This window comes from Eumetopias jubatus, unplaced genomic scaffold (assembly GCF_037043125.1).
Source record: "Eumetopias jubatus isolate StellerSeaLion01/CBP00866 unplaced genomic scaffold, mEumJub1_p1.0 scaffold_4, whole genome shotgun sequence".
Taxonomy (NCBI): domain Eukaryota; kingdom Metazoa; phylum Chordata; class Mammalia; order Carnivora; family Otariidae; genus Eumetopias; species Eumetopias jubatus.
In genome coordinates, this window is record NW_028274810.1 from 156,222,319 (window position 1) to 156,239,954 (window position 17,636).

At 42.0% G+C, this 17,636-nt stretch overlaps 1 pseudogene; it reads left to right on the top strand.

Annotated features, from left to right (window-relative positions):
* Nucleotides 1–831: 831 nt before the first annotated feature.
* Nucleotides 832–1,807, top strand: LOC114214873 (26S proteasome non-ATPase regulatory subunit 8 pseudogene; annotated as a pseudogene).
* The last annotated feature ends 15,829 nt before the right edge of the window (nucleotides 1,808–17,636 follow it).

Sequence of the window (17,636 nt, forward strand, 5' to 3'; positions counted from 1 at the left end):
AGCTGAAGGAAATGATGGTGTTCCCAGGTGGCGTGAGCTTTGGTTTCCAGGGCCTCTCCAGCCTGGCTTATCACAATCAGAGTGTTGTCAGCTGTGAGGGATGGTCCTGCAGCTACTTTGCACTTTTTTTTTTTCTTGAAGGTGAGGCACTTTCCCTGAAATTCCCACCCTGTCTAAAGCTATATGTTGGCAGAAAATGCAGGATTTGTGCCTTCCTCAAACACTTGCTTCTATGATTCTGCTTCCCATCCTTAGTGATATGACCACTTAGGTTAGCAGTCTTACTTGTGAGTCCTCAGAGTGTGGTCCTTGCTGCTGTAAAGCCTGCAAGAGGCTTATGTAGAATGTATTCCAGACAATGCCAACGTAGTCTCCATTATTGCCACTCACTCAGGGACCCATGGCAGAAGGGGCCACCAGCACCTTCTTTTCAATAGTCTCTCCTTTCCCCAACCCAGTCCCACATTCCACCTCACAGCACTCTGAGGTCCCATGTCCAGACCTCTTGGTCTCCAAAAGTTACAATCTAAGATAGAAATTGTTTTACGTGAAAAGAGAGGGGAAAGGAAACTCCTAGAGATGATGGTTATGTTTATGGTAGTGTTTATGATGGTGGTTTCACAGGTGTATACTTATGCTCAAACTCATCAAGATGTATACATTAAATGTGGACAGTTTCTTTCGCCTGTCATCGATAACCTCAGTCAAAAAAAGAGTGTATTTTTTGGGAATTCACTAGTAGGAGAATCATTTTAATGAAAATATCTTTAATCCAATGACATCAATTTGTATTTTAAAACTATTCCTTAGAAATAGTCTTCCCCGGCCGCATCACGGATGATGGCGGCCATGGCGGTGAACGGGGCGCCGGGCACTTCAAACTCGGGCCCTGCGGCGGCCTCGGGTGCAGTCCTGCAGGTCGCAGCCGGCAAGTACGAGCAACTTAAGGGCGAATGGAACCGTAAAAGCCCCAATCTTAGCAAGTGCGGTGAAGAGCTGGGCCGTCTCAAGCTGGTTCTGCTGGAGCTCAACTTCTTGCCAACCACAGGGACCAAACTGACCAAATAGCAGCTCATTCTGGCCCGTGACATTCTGGAGATTGGGGCCCAGTGGAGCATCCTGCGCAAGGACATCCCCTCCTTCGAGCGCTACATGGCCCAGCTCAAATGCTACTACTTCGATTACAAGGAGCAGCTCCCCGAGTCAGCCTACATGCACCAGCTCTTGGGCCTCAACCTCCTCTTCCTGCTCTCCCAGAACCGGGTGGCTGAGTTCCACACAGAGTTGGAGCGGCTGCCTGCCAAAGACATCCAGACCAATGTATACATCAAGCATCCTATGTCCCTGGAGCAATACCTGATGGAGGGCAGCTATAACAAGGTGTTCCTGGCCAAAGGCAACATCCCTGCTGAGAGCTATAGCTTCTTCATTGACATCCTGCTTGACACTATCAGGGATGAGATTGATGGGTGCATCGAGAAGGCCTATGAGAAAATCCTTTACACTGAGGCGACCCGGATCCTCTTCTTCAACACGCCCTAAAAGATGACCGACTACGCCAAGAAGCAAGGGTGCGTTCTGGGCCTTAACAATTACTACAGCTTTGCCAGCCAGCAGCAGAAGCCAGAAGATACCACCGTCTCCTCCACGGAACTGGCCAAGCAGGTCATCGAGTATGCCCAGCAGCTGGAGATGATCGTCTGAGCCTGCTCGGTGCCGGGCTGGGGCCGGACTTGCCGTATTTAAAGCAGTGGCAGGGCAGGGCTTCCTCCAATAAAGGTGGATTGACATTCTAAAAAAAAAAAAATAGTCTTCCCCCTCCCAATTCATGTAGACATTCCACAGGATGCTATAGGCAGCATCAGATTAACCAAAGCATTGAAAACTGCTGAGAGCAGGTACTGCTGATAATTCAGGGGTAGAGTTGTTACGCTCACGTGTGTGTATATGTTTTTGTATTGAACTTGCTCGTCTTCCTGCTTTTTTTTTTTTAACAGAAGTATAATTGGCACGCAATGCTGCATTAGTTTTGGGTGTAGAGCATGGTGACTGGACGACTCTATACGCTAAGCTATGGACTTCTTGTTTTCTTAATGTCATCACCGCCCTCCAGTTTTCCAAGCTAGAAACCTCAGAACCATCGTCAGCATCTTCTCTCCTGTCCCCTACATTCAAGCGTTCACCAAGGCATGTCACTAACTCCAAAACGCCTCTCAAATTTACCCCCCTTTTGTATTGCTTTTCCTTTGGCTCTGGCTTTAACAGTCTCACCTGGATTACTTAGTACCTTCTGATTAGTCTCCTTGGCTTCAGCCCCGTCCCCCTGAAATCCATTTTTCACACCTAGTTGGAGGCAGCTTTCTAAAACATCCATCTGATAACAGTCCTCCCCCAGAGCGATGGTGGCCCCAAGCCTAAAGGCTCAAGGCTAACCTCCTTTGCATGTGACAAGGCCCTGCGCAGGCACATGGCAGCCCATCTGGGCCCTTCCCTGGTGGCTGGTCCTGCGGGTGCGATGAGGCGTTGCTCCAGGGAACCGGACTGTGCTCAGGCCTGTGGGCTTGCTCATCTCCGCTGCAGTGCAGATGGGAACTGCTAAGCAAGGAGGCTGGGGTGGAGGGAGGGCAAATAAGCTCCACTTCGGTAAGTGGGGATGGAGTCTGATGGTTCTTCACGGGGGAAGCGAGGAGTTCTATTTTTATTTCTGTGTTTGGGGGGAGTTTTTAAAAGGCCTTGGAGGAGCCCCTTCCTTTCACACACCTTCCGTGTTTGTTGCTGTTTCCCTCACTCTGTTCATTGGCTCCTGCTCTTCTCTCGGCTGAGAACTCCTGTCTCTCCTTCAGCTTCTTGGTTTTCCCACCTTCTTGGTTCCACTACCCAGTCTTCTGTGTATTAACTGACCACTGGTATTCTGAGAAACTGAGATTCTGGTTGTTTCTTCCAGCTTTCCTAGAGCCAAGACCTGCTTAGAACCACTAGTCTTAGTCTGTTGGGAAATGTTGATGCAAAATGAACAAACTTTTAAAAAAAATTTAAAGAAAATGGAATAGAGTTTTATTCGAGCCCAAGTTAGGACAGCTGCCCAGAATACACCACCTTCACAAAGAAGAGGGTGCTCTTGGGAAGGAACATTTGGTGCAGGATTATATATATATATTTTTAACATAAAGAGTACACGTTGTCATAACATGGGATACTCCAGAAAGTTATAGAATTTCTCTTATGTTTATAGTGTGCACAAGGCTTTATGAATTCAATCTTATGTGAACCAGGGACGGTTTTTTTTTTTTCTTTTCTTTATGTTTGGAATGCTCCTTCTTGGTTATTTTTTCAATGAAGCAGATGCACAATGTATGCTCAGGGCAGAAATCGACCCCATGCTTTGATATCCTGGTGAGTCATTTTGACCTTGGTACATGTTAAAGTATAGTTTCCTTGGGAGCCCAGGAACAGGGCCCACAAACATGAAAGGTTGAAAATCGGGGTACCTGGGTGGCTCAGTAGGTTAAGCATCCGACTCTTGATTTTGGCTCAGGTCATAATCTCAGGGTTGTGAGATGGAGCCCTGCAACAGGCTCTGTGCTAGGTGTGGAGCCTGCTTAAGAGTCCCTCCCTCTGCCCTTCCCCACGGCTCACCCACACACTCTTTCTTTCTCTCTCTCTCTCTCCCCCCAAAAAACAGAAAAAAAGTTGAAAATTTCTTGTACTTTATCATCTCTACAGTCACTTTTCCTATGTTTTTTTTCTCACATTCCTTTTATGTGTAACTATCTTTTACCTTGAATAAAAATCACCTAATCAAGGAGTGATTAAATGTAACAAACATTTCCTTTAAATAAAAATTAAAAAAAAAGATGAGTTATGTGCAGTATCTTTGAAATACCTTGTTGCATTTTAGTGGCCATGTCTATACGCAGAGCTAAATATATATGTGAGCCACATACAGTTAGCATCTTTGAGCCACTGCTGGCCCCTTTTTTGTGGGACACTCTCCCCACTCTTGACTGGTTAACTACTGCTCACTTTTCCTGCCTCAATTTAAATGTCCTTTTCTGAGAGACCTGATGAGAATCCATGCTGTTCTTTTTCAGAGAACCTATATTACTTGTTATTGTGCTTGCACAATTGGAAATACGTGCTTATTTGAGTGATTGCTTATTAAACCTTTCTTTTGCTCTAGACTATAAACTATGAAGCCCTTGTTTCCCCAGTATCTTGCACAGTGCTTGGCACGTGGCAGACACTCTAAACATTTATTATGTGAAGGCATTAATGAATCTTGCTCCTTTAAAGAAATTGTGCAGCTAGCTAACAGATGTGGTTATATTCAAAAAGCAATGGTTCTTTGGCAATAGGGGAACATTTGAAAATATTTATTTGGCTCCACTCAAACCCACATAGCTCAGGACAAATTTCCTTATTGGCCACGAGAATGGCTTTCCGAGTTCTAATTATTAAGTTGTAAGTGAACTATCCACCCATAGGAGGTTGGTGATGAAAGGTGAAAAATAAATTGATTTTTAAAAGAAATAGACTGGTTGAACCTGGGATAGGGAAAAAAGGCATCTGCTATCTTGTGGATATAAGACTTACGTTTCACAAGCATAACAAATAGAGAGGCCCATGTTGGCAAGGGGGAAACTGAAATGCAGAGCATAACAATCGCAATCATAGTTTGCTCTTGCGGGGCTTACAATATTGTCAGTGTTTATTGACAAGCTTTTGGGACAAGAGATAACTGAACAGATAGTTATAATAAAGCAAATAAGAGCAATGATTGTAATATTTATAGAAATGCATGATAGTAAGAGGAGTGATTAATTCTGTACTGGAGAGTCGAGGAAGGTTGGACAGAGGAGGTGATATCATAGCAGGTCCTGAAGGATGACGAGGGGGCTTGCACCCTGGCAACAAGAAGGAAGGGAATTCCTGGAAGAAGAAACGTACACATAATGGCATGAAGGTATTAGGGACCATGGCTCATCCGAATGTGAGAGAGACCTGGCATGAGGATGGGGTAGAGGCAACCAGTGGGTAGTGAGCAAGCCTGGGAGGCAAGGCTGTGGTTGAATTGTTGAAGAACTCTGTAAGCCATAGTAAGAAATGCGTGAGTTAGCTTTCAGGGCTGGCAATGGGAAAAATAGTTTACTCTGTCCATTTAAAAATAGCATGGCAATCAATGACTTCCAGGGAGATACATTTCTTGGCCTGCGTATCTCTGGTGGAATCTTCCCTTCTGAGGTTCTCACACTTGAAAATAAAGAGGAAAACAATTCAGTGTAAATGCGATCGCATTTGTTACTTTGGCAATTAAAAGTGTCTCAAATACAGTAACAGGCTTTCTGATCCCTCAGCAGAGTATTTTTGGAAAAGACAGCGGTAGAGGAGAGTGGTTCAGAGCACAGTTTGGCTTCAAATTGTCTAGGTTTGAGTCCTGGCTCCACCTCGAGTAAGCTACTAACCCCTTAAAACCTCAGTTTTCTCATCTGTGAAATGGATATAAAGATAATATTGCTTACCTCATGGAGCTGCATGAGGATTAAGATAATGCCTATAAAGCTCTTAGCTCAGTCCCTTGAGTACAGGGAAATGCTACATTAATATTTGCTAATGAAAGATCCAGCTATCATCCAAGATGTATTTAGTGCACATCACAATCCAGTCCCTTATCCATGAAGCCTGAATTAGTCATTGTTCAGGTCTAGAGCTACCTTACTAGAAATTTGCTAAAGTTAGAAATGAGTCTTGTTTTTCAGGGGCCTTATTAAATTGTCCTTCCCGGACTCTACGTGAAATCCCAATGGATGATGCACAACAGCTAGTCTGCATGTCTGTCACCCCGAGACTTTAAATTCATTAAGATCATAAATCTGAATACAAGTAGTTTTGTCTTAATTATTTAGGGGGACAATTAAGAGCTTTGAAAAATCATATTTTTGGTCACTGTAAAGCAGAAAAATTGGAGTTACTTTGGAGCAGTCATTACTCTTGTCATCATGGTACTGAAAGAATAAAATGAGCTAAGACATGCAAGTAAACAGAGAATCATCTGCAAATCCTAATACAACGTGGCTTAGAAAATTCAAGGAAAAGTTGTAGTTAGGTGAGGGGAAGGCCATGGATAAGAAAGTCTGTAAGAAGAGCTTTGAAAGAAATGGCTGGTAAGAACAGATGTCCATCTCTGTCTCCTCCTCCCTTGGAAGGTGTGGAGGGTGAGCTGGAATGGGGAGAAATTGGTTGAGAGGCTGGTTTAGCACAGCCAACGACAACAATAATTCTAGGAAAGGTCCTGGACATCCTGCACGTTTAACACAGAAGAGAAAACAAAACGAAATAGGCAGAAAGGATTTTTGGCAAAAAGAGTGAAAGACATTTCCTCCCATTTTATCATGAAGGAACAAATCATTTTCACGCAGCCCATCTGCACTCTCTGCTGGGGTGAACACAGAAAATGGAAAGGAGGCAATTCTGTGCTGAATCCACAAAGAACTGAGGAATTTCAAGAAAAAGAATGGATGTTAATTTAGAAAATCACCTCAGACCAGACCTTTGATATGACTCTGGGGATTATGAAAATGAATTCTTCTCCTATGTGATGATTCCATGACGAACCTGACAGGTTTGTACTTCTATTTCTTAGGTCTGCTGAGGATTGCATTGCCCCCACTACACATTCTCCCTCTCTCTTTCTCCTTCTCTCAATCCTCCGTTGGATCATTTGAGTTAATATTTCAAGGGGAAAACAACATTAGAGACAAAACCAATGAATGACTGAGTCAACATGCATATGTTTTAGCTTTTACCCACTAGATTTTAAAGTTGTTAAGGGCAAGAAATGTCATGGTATTCCCCACAACATCCTATATTTACTGCTAGTGTGACCTTGGCTGTAAGCTGTCTGCACACAATTTTATTAGCTGTGAAATACGGATATTAGTAGTTCCAACCTCATTTGGTTGTTGTGATAACATAATGAAATGATACGAGTGTGTATCACAGTGCCTGACATTTGTGCTGTATTTGCTAATATATTGCTCACTGTTTCTAAACGTAGTGATCGACCTTTCATTCAGAGTGCTCGATCTCTCAACATAGTTATCATTCTACTTCTGAAGCTTCTGTAATGAAACCCCACAAACTGGGTGGCCTAAAACAACAGAGATATATTGTCTCATAGTTCTAGAGGCTGGAAGTCCAAGATCTAGGTATTGGCAGGGTCACAGTTCCTGTGACACCCCCAGGAGAGAATCCTTCCTTGCCTCTTCTTAGCTTCTAGTGGTTTCTCGTCAATCCTTGGCATTCCTTGGCTTGTAGCTTTAGCACCTCAGTCTCTGCCTCCATCATCACATGGTGCTCTCCTTGCATGTCTGTTTCTCATCTTGCTACAAGGACACCAACCATATTGCAGTAAGGGTCCACGCTATGCCAGCATGATGTCAGCACAACTAATGACATCTCCAATGATCCTAATTCAAAATAAGGTCACATTCTCAGATACTAGGGGTTAGGATTTGAATGTATCTTGTTGGGGGACACAATTCAACTCATCACACTCCTTCATTTTTTTAATTATTATTATTTATAATTTAAATTCAATTAATTAACATATAATGCATTATTTGTTTCAGGGGTACAGGTCTGTGATTCATCAGTCTTATGTAATACCCAGTGCTCATTACAACACATACCCTCCCCAATACCCATCACCCAGTTACCGCATCACCCCAAACCCCACCCCTCCAGCAACCCTCAGTTTGTTTCCTATGATTAAGAGTCTCTTATGGTTTGTTTCCCTCTCCGGTTTTGTCTTATTTCATTTTTCCCTCCCTTCCCCTATGATCCTCTGTTTTGTTTCTTAAATTCCACATATCAGTGAGATCATATGATAATTGTCTTTCTCTGATTGGCTTATATCGCTCAGCATAATACCCTCTAGTTCCATCCATGTTGTTGCATATGGCAAGATTTCATTTTTTGATGGCTGCATAATATTCCATTGTGTGTGTGTGTGTGTGTGTGTGTGTGTGTGTGTTTGTGTGTGTGTACCACATCTTCTTTATCCATTCATCTGTCGATGGACATCTGGACCCTTTCTATAGTTTGGCTATTGTGGACATTGCTGCTATAAACATTGGTGTGCAGGTGCCCCTTCAGATCACTGCATTTGTATCTTTGGGGTAAATACCCAGTACACACTCCTTCATTTTAAGTTCATTACAACTATGATTATATATGATCATCAGGCATTAGTTCAAAATCAAAATGAACTATGAGGGACACCTGGGTGGTTCAGTCGGTTAAGTGTCTGCCTTAGGCTCAGGTCATGATCCCAGGGTCCTGGGATCGAGTCCTGCATCCGGCTCCCTGCTCAGGGAGGAGTCTGCTTCTCCCTCTGCCTGCCGCTCCCCCTGCTTGTGCACACACTCTCTCTCTCTCTGACAAATAAATAAATAAAATCTTAGGGAAAAAAAAGAACTATGGAAGAGGAGGTTGTTTAAATTACCCAAGATTATAACAAACTGGAAATCAAACTCTTTGGTTCATAGCTCTTTCCCTAATACAAAAACTTATCTGCAGTCACACGGCTGTAGATTAATGGCTAGCGCAGGAAATGTCAGCTTTTTTGGTAAGTGATTGCTTGACTGACATGTATTTACACACATTGTGGTGATTCTAATCTGGAACCAATTAGGATTGTGCTTTCATTCCTGGTTCCATTGCAACATTAAAGAAGGCAATCACAAAGCAAACAATCTAGAAATAGAGTAAATGGTATTGTGAACACAGCCTGGTACAGATGAGGGAGACAAATATGAAGTTGAAGGCCTTTGCTGTTTCATTTGTTTGAGATTTTTTGCTTCATTTGTTCGTTCAATCAAAAGGAAAGATAGTTTTCTAAGAAAAAGACTACAGAGGGAATCCTACAAGAAGAGTACTTTTGGGTATTTAAAAAATATATAGATACAGATTTATTTTAAGAAGTTGGCTCATGTGATTGTGGGGGCTGACATATCTGAAATCTGCAGTGGCAGGGGGGCATGAGCTGGAAGCTGAGGGACAAGCTGATGTTGCAGTTTTGAGTTGAAAGTGTGTAGGGCTGGTGGACAGGCTGGAAACCCAGGCAGGATCTCTCTGTTACAATCTTGAGGGAGAATTCCTTCTTTTCTGGAAAATCTCAGATTTTGCTCAAAAGGCCTTCAATGGATTGGATAAGTCCCATCCACATTTTCAAGGGCAATCTCTCTCTCTTTTTTTACTTTTTGGGATCTCAAGGAAGTCAGAACCAAGTTGCAATGTTGTCCAAATTTCAAGGAGCATATGTATAGGAGAGCAATATAAATGTTTGATTCATATATGACCTGAGCAGTCCAAACAGCTCATTAACGATGAGGAGACAGAAGTGCGTGAAGTCACTTTCCTGACATTATAGGACAGGGCACAGCTAGAAAGCTGGGCTCCAGACCCCTTGCCCAATTCATTGTCTGGTGCAGCTCCAGTGTCAGCTACTGCAGTAGCCTCCTCCCTGGGCTCCCTGCCTCTACATCCAACCTCATCAAGTGGTCTTGGATCCAGAGCTTGTACTCGGGCCTCTGGACGCTCACCTCCTCAGAGAAAACGTCATTGATCAATAATTATTCTCATTGCATCAATCTTTTTGCATGTTTTCATCATATTTATTAAAGGATATCTAATTTTGATGGATTATATTTTCTAGGCATGAGCTTGAGTATTTGAAATTCACTTTAAAAACCTGCATCACAGCAAGAAAAATTATGGAACATCAGTTAAGCAATGTCATACATCACTGACCCCAGTCCTATCCCCCATCTCTTTGATCCTCAGAACTCCCAGAGGTTAGAAAACAGAGTCAGTGAGGTTGGTCCACAACCTCTCAGAAGGAAACAATTCAGTTGGAAGTGATCTTAGGATCATCTTGTTCTTAAATGTCTCTCTTCTCTTCTGGAAGCTGGCTAGGCCCAAGGCTCTTGCTAATTATGCTTTTTGTATGTATAAGTCCACCACAAGGCCATCACTCTGGAATGTGTCTTAGATAATTTAAAATATATCTCAGGTGCAATTAAAGTGCTGGTCCCCCTCAGAGTCACATAGCATAGTTCTGCAAGGCTGTTCCCAAAGAAGTGTCACATTTGCAGACAATCAGCTCCACAGTGCACTATGCTGGCTATTCTAAATCTCTGCATCTTCTAGATGTTTAATCCAGAAATGGGCTAAGAAAATGCAATGCACACGGAGTGCTTTGGAAAATCAAACATTTTTGCAAAAATGATGTTTTTCAGGGTTTCTGTGTGTGTGTGTGTGTGTGTGTGTGTGTGTGTGTGTGTGTGTATCCCTGGCTGCAATTCTTCAGAAGGAATTTTTATGCTGACTGACGGTTAGCACAGAACATTGAGCCTCTTACAATCTCATCTCCTCCCTCAAGTCCGTGTTTCTGTTGAATCATAAATACGGCAGGCACATTCTTGAATGATTTTTGTCTTCCTGGCATTTGCCTGAAAGAGTAAGTCCGTTGCTCATTTTAATCATCTCTCTTTTTCTTTGACGTATTGTTATTCAGATTTTCCTTTGTCCGTAAAGATGAGCAGTTCTCCTGTGATGAGCTGGTCTCAGTTATTTATGAGATTGAAGAAGGCAGTCGCATGGAGGGATTAAGTGTGAGAACCTGGGCCAGACGGAAGGTCAGAATCCCAGCTCTGCTTCTTTATGGAAAATCACTTGCTCTGGTCTTACTTTACTCCTCAGAAAAATAAGGATGATCGTCATTGTACCTAGTTCTTAGGGGTTTAGTGGAGATTATAGGAAAGCAGGCACTCAAACTGCATAGCACAATGCCTGGCACAGAGTAAATCGAGAATACATATCATCCAAAATTATTTTCCCAGTCACTTGTTTCAGTTCAGAAGCCAGAGGGTTTGCACCTAAACTTTTTATAATTATTTACTGAGAACTTGCACACATATGGATGTCTTGAGAAATCCAAACAACTTTGTGAGTTAATCTCTAATGTGAATCGGTGAACACTTGGCGTCTGTTTCTAGGACACCAGGCACTCCACTTGGTGCTGAGAGTACAAAGGTGACCAATCATGAACCCTGTTCGTGGGTAGTGCACAGCCCATGGGGAGACAGTTACAGAAACTTGTGGTTGCCCGTTCCTGGGCCGTGAGGCAGGTGCACCGGGAGCTCAGAGGAGGCACCAGGGAGCTCTGAGCGGCTTCCCAGGGAGAGGTCACAAACGTGCTGAAGGCATGCAGGCAACATGCAGACTCTTCCTTCTCTCTAGAAGCATCTAGAGTTTAATTTGTCCAGAGCACCACCGGTTTCTGCCAGGTTCACCTTAAATGTTTCTTGCCGCTCCATACCACTCCAGTGTCCCAGTTCAGACGCTCCAACTCTGGTCTGGACTGTTGCAATGGTCCCATGTGGGCTCCAGGCTTTTTCCTGTCCAGTCCATTGAAAAAGAAAACACAAATCTGGACATAGTAAGGAGAGACTGTATTTAAAAGGATTATGGCAAGGTGGGGTGTGAAATGGATTATTGCCACAGGGAGAATGCTCTGACCATGAGATCGCAAGCATCAAAAGGGGTTTTCTTTCAGGGGAGGAGTAAATAAGGCTAGAGAGAGCTGGATGTGGGCAAGTGGGATGAGCGGGAGTGGCATGATTGGAGAATATCCCCAAGGATGCTCTGAGGCGACTCGGCTCTCAGGAGGGATTGTCAAGGAGGGACTGCGTGCTGGGTCAGGCTGCTAAGGGCCAAAGTTTACCTTACCAAAATTTGATTAACAAGCATTTTGTTCTCATTCATCAGTGGGGGGCAAGACAGTTTAGCTAATTATTTATGAAGCAAAGAATGGGAATTTGGAGGGTCTGTGTCTGGCTTTGTCATAGGTAAACAAGGGGGCCTCTACGAATCTTATCTAAGGATATGGGGACTTACTTTTTTGTAAGTATTTTCAGAGCCCAAAGGGACTTCTTAAGCTTCACCATTTTCTAGGAATGCAGGGCTCAGGTAAAGTTCAACATTGTCACCATTCTCTCCTCAGCTACAATCACTTTCTTTCTGAATGACAGATATGGCCAAATGGCTCCTTGCTTAACGTAGTTCAATGGCTCTCCTCTTGATAGCCCTCGCTTACCTCTTCTGCCGTATCTTCAGTTTTGGACTCCAGAAACACCCAAGAGCTCTGCCTGTCTATGTGCCATGTGGTATCTAATCTCTGTGTCTTTGTTCAGCCTGTCCTCGATGCCTGCAATGCCATCTAATGACACCTAAACTCTTAATTATTCTCAAAGTCTCAGATGAGGTGACATCTTCGGGAGAATTTCCTCAGCCCTGTACCAGATGGAGGTTGGTTATTTTCTTTGTGTTTCTGTAACATTGTGGACTTACAGCTCTTGTTGCACTCGGCACATTGTGATAATTGTTCTTTGTGTGTTTAGCATCAGGGACTATGTTACAAACCCTCTCAGTCAATATTTGTTTAGTGTGTGTCTGGTTCTCTGGCAAATACTATAAACTCACTTATTTTTTTTTAAGATTTATTTATTTATTTTAGAGGGTAGGGTGGGGTAGAGGTAGAGAGAGAGAATCCTGAAGCAGACTCCTCACTGAGTGCAGAGCCCACATGGGGTTCCATCCTACGACCCTGAGATCATGACCTGAGCTGAAATCAAGAGTTGGACCTTAAACGACTGAGCCACCCAGATGCTCCAAACTCACTTATTTGTTGATCTCCATTTTTCAGATGAGAACACTGAGATTAGGCAGCTAAGCAATTTACCAGCTATCATGCAGAGACTTTGAATTGAATAGAATGGATATGCTGATGTGAAGAGTATTTTAGAATCCTATCTCTAGAGTTCTCTTATCATTTGCTCTGGTAGTGATAGAATGTTCGAGCTTAGTGGGATCATGGTGTTCACCCAGTTCATTGCCACCAACACGCAAGTTTTTAACCTCCGGGAGGTAAAAGACACAGAACTCTGGTGCTTGAACCATATTGGCTCCTCTTAGTGCCCGTTGAGGTTTAGAACAGTGAGCATATCTTCCTCAGTAGTGTAACATTCAAGGTAACTAGTGCGTATGGTCAACACAGCCCTGGAAAGCTGATATCTTTATTCAGAATTCTGAGTAAAGTGTTCAGAAGTTGCTTAGCTTTCAGTCCCCAGGAAAGTTTTCTGAAGTTTCAGAGACTCTTCCCTTGTCCCATTCTCTGATACTGTAACAGTGGCAAAATGTGGGTTCTGTGGCCTTATTTATGGCGGACAAAGACCTACTGAGAAATCCAGTGGTTGTTCATTCTTTCATTCATGCAATTAACTATTTACTCACTCATTAGATAATTTGACCAATATTTCTTAACCACTTAATTTGTGTCAGATACTATCTCAGGCTCGGGGGATAAAGAAAAAAAACAGGATGTGGTTCCTATCCTTCAGGAATTTATAAGCTTTTAAAAGAATTAGTCAGGTAGGCAAATAAGCCATAAAAAGATACCAATGCTAAGTCAGAAATACTGCTGGGCTGGAGAAAGGGAAAACGGTGGTTGACAGGACAAAACTCTGAAACAGACATTCTTAGGAGATTTTTGTTCCTCATATTTGTTTTCTATTCTTGTCCCTCCCACACTCTTGTCAGAGCTCTGGTGCCACCTGCCTCATATCCAAGAGCACACAGGAAGGCCCATCTTTTTGCTAGAAGGCCTCTGGGGCTTATTGACTTACAAAAGTTCATACAAGCCCAGGAAATGTCTCTCTTTCCTCATGGACTTCTTACTCAAATGAGAACAAAATATGCTAACTTATTCCGACTGCCAGTGTTGTTTGCAAGATGGCCTCATCTTCTTTGCTGAGCTAGTGAATCTTTGCAGGACTCCTTCTGAGATGAGGCTGAGGTCCCAACACAACTTATTGGAGCCTCTTTCTCTTCTCACCAAGTGAGGACAGTAGTTTTCTTCCCCTGGGGAGGCTGCTTATATTTACAAAATTCAGCAGAATTAGAAACAGTCCAATTTTGGGAAAATGAAAAAAAAAAGATAATATACAATACAATACCAACATTTTGAGTTGATTTTTTTTTTTGAGTTGAGTTTTTACTTTTTTTTCAGAAGAACACCACAGTGGAAAGTGGATGGTATCCAGAAACCAGATAGACCTGTGATTGATGGCTCTTACACTTATTAGCTGAGTGACTTGGATTAATTTTCTCACTTCATTTTCCTTCTACATGAAAGAACATGTTTAACAGTTATACGGTTAAATGTAGGTTGAGGCCAAGGATGCTGCTAAACATCACTAGATGTCACTAGCATATCCCTCCCACACCCAGCTGTGACAATAAAAAATGTCTCTAGCCATTGCCTGGATGTCAATATCATCTCGGGCTGAGAACCATCACTAGAAAAAAAGGTGCTTTGGATTCGGAGTGGGGAGAATGGGTTGTACTTCTGGTTATTCTACCTACTAATTCTAATTTTCACTTTTCTCACCTTTAAAAAGTAGGGGTTGGCAAGATGATCTTTAAGGTGCCTTCTACATCCAACCAGCTGTGATTCTATGCAAGGAAGAAATAAAGATAAGGAAGTTTTTTTAAAAAGATTTTTTATTTATTTATTTGACACAGAGAGAGAGCTCACAAGCAGGCAGGCAGGGAGAGGGAGAGGGAGAAGCAGGCTCCCTGCTGAGCATGGAGCTGATGAGGGGCTCGATCCCAGGACCCCGGGATCATGACCTGAGCAAAAGGCAGATGCTCAATGGACTGAGCCACCCAGGTGCCTCAAGATAATGAAGATTTAGGAAGACTTGGAAGTGAGGGCCAGGGAAATTGACTAAGATGTGGAGTAGTCCCATAAGTTCTGTATTTCTGAACGAAGTTGAGCATCTATACCACTAATTAGAAGGAGTTGTTAATCTAAGCTGACTAGCTAGGGAACAAAGGATCAGAAATCCAGACAAGGAACTGGGACTTTTACAGATGATGGTGAAAATGTTGATGATGAAGAAGAAGAAGTAGAAGATGATGAGGATGATGATGGTGGTGGTGGTGGTGATGGCGTTGGTGGTAAGGACAGAGCAGCTAACATTTATTAAGCACTAACTATGGACTTGGCTCTCAGGCATGTGGGTGGCAAAAGCTCAGCATTTAGGCTCGGGTGGAATGTAATGGTAAGAGTCACAAAGAAAAGCTGCAAGAGGTAGACTGCTCTCAGATTTGGGGTAAATCAGAGCCAAAGGAAGTGAAGAAACTTGGGATTTTAGCACATGTTTTGTAGAAGGAAAAATGCAACAAGGTCAGCTGAGGAAAGTGTTAATACTTCATTATTAAAATCCAAGTGGGGGTCATTTTCAATGGAAATCGAAGAAGGGGAACAGCAGGGCACCTGGGTGGCTCAGTTGGTGAGCGCCTAACTCTTGGTTTTGGCCCAGGTCATGATCTCATGGACTGTGGGATAGAGCTCTGAGTTGGGCTCCTCACTCAGCAAGGAGTCTGCTTGAAAGATTCTCTCCCTTTGCCTCTCTCCCCATTCACCTGCGAGCACATGAACACTCTCTCTCTCTCAGTAAATAAATAAATCTTAAAAGAAGAAGAAGAAGAAGAAGAAAAAGAAAAAGAAAGGGAACAGTAAGAGGAAGGGAAATGTAAAGGTGCTAAGATACAATGAAAGTGGCCAAATAGCAAATTAGTCTCATTAATGAAAATATTTCTTAACTCTTATTCTTTTTCTCTTAGGTATATTGTTTTTTTATCGCATTTTACTGATTTATGTTTACTAGAACTTAATAGGCCAGGGCAGTTTTTTTGTTGTTATGGTTGTTTTGATTTTAGGATCAGTCTATGGTTATTTGTCAGAGATTTAATACGCTCTTGGAGATGTGCACACGTTTTACATCGTCCTTTGTGAAGCCACTCCAATTTCTCTTGGGTTTTTGGTGCTGGTCAAATGAATTCTATTCTTAACTTCTTCCTTCATCACGCTTCTTTGTTTGGCTTTTAAAAGCATCAGTGTGTTAGACTGGATTTATAGTCAGTTACCAAGGAGGAACTTTGAGACGCTAAATTCTCAGTGTGCCAAAACTTGTCCTTTGGATAATGGCCCCTTCTGTGCATCTTAACCCAATAACTTAAGTACAATAGTAGCCTAGTTTAAGTAAGTAAAGTGGTGGGGGGGATAAAAATTCAATAGAATGAGGTAAGAGTGATTTTTTTTCTGTAGTAGGAGAGAAATTGGAATATTTCCAAGGGCACCGGAAAGGGTGTATGCAGTAATGTAGTTGAGATACTAATATGTGGATGGGTGGGGCATTAGGAATTAGAATTTTGTGATAATAATTCAAACTAAAGTGAGTTAAGAACAATAATGTTCAACGTAGTTCTTGGCCTTTTCCCTGAGAAGGCTATTGATGATTTTTAGTATCATGATTCCCTTATATTCTTTTATTCTATATTACCAGAATATTAGACAAGATGACCAATTTTGAGGGGTGAGTGTGGCAGGGGTAATGGGGGAAATTATAAGTCTCTGGCTATGCTGAGCCTATTATAATTGAGAAGAAAATCTATCATCTCTCTCTCTTTCTCTGCATCTCTATCATCTCTATCTCTCTAAAATATCTATAGATTCCACTTCCTACTTGTGGTAACTTATTTTTACAAATTAAGGATTTTGAAAGCAACTTTATTCTCAGAAATAAGAATAATCTTGGGTTAAAATTTTGCAGTGAGGCGTCATTTCTCCATAGTCCTGTTAAAATATTCAGTTGAAGCTCACCTGATGCATTTATAATTCTTCCAATCATTGTGCAGTAACTCAGGCAGAAAAAGGAGTTTTATTATGAATCTTATGCTAGCGTGTGCTTGTAAGTGCTAATCCATCAGCACTACTTTCATGAAGAAATAATAAAGAGTTAGTTTTGCAAGTAGTAGAGAAAAGAAACCATCACTATTAATGTCATAATCCAAACACAAACACATAGGACATATGTACATTTCTCCTACTTACATTTTTAAAAAAAAGCAATCTAAAAAACCAATTATGTTAGTTAAAAGTATGTAGGCATGCGTTTTGATTTGACAGTGTTACCAACCAAAGAAAAACACATACTTAAATGCATAGATAAAATCAGATAGTTCTAAATACATTTCAATCACCTTAACATTTGTCCTATAATTCGCTGATCAGACTAAAAAATAGATTTGGAAAAAGTTGGCTTTCTCATAGGAATACTAAGTAACTGAAGATAACATTAGTGCTTTACTATCAATATTTACGAAGTGCCTCATATCTTCAAGGCAATTCACTAAATGAATGCTTTCGCTTGTCACCTACCAGCAACAAAATCACTTCAAATAAAAAGAGAAAAAAAGATTTGCCTAGGCCTAGTTGGATTATGGCACCTGCAGAGGACTTCAATGCCTTCCCACTGTCTAATGATAAAGCCTCTCATTTAGGGCTCCCCGTACTCTGTCTCAGACCTGTCATTCTGATCTGCTACTTTTCCCAAAATAGGATCCAACTACATATTTTTTATTTTATCTTCCATTTTCTCTTTCTTCCCATCATGCTCTCACCAAGCTGAGGAATTTTCTTGCCTCAGTCTCTTTGCTAGTGTATTACC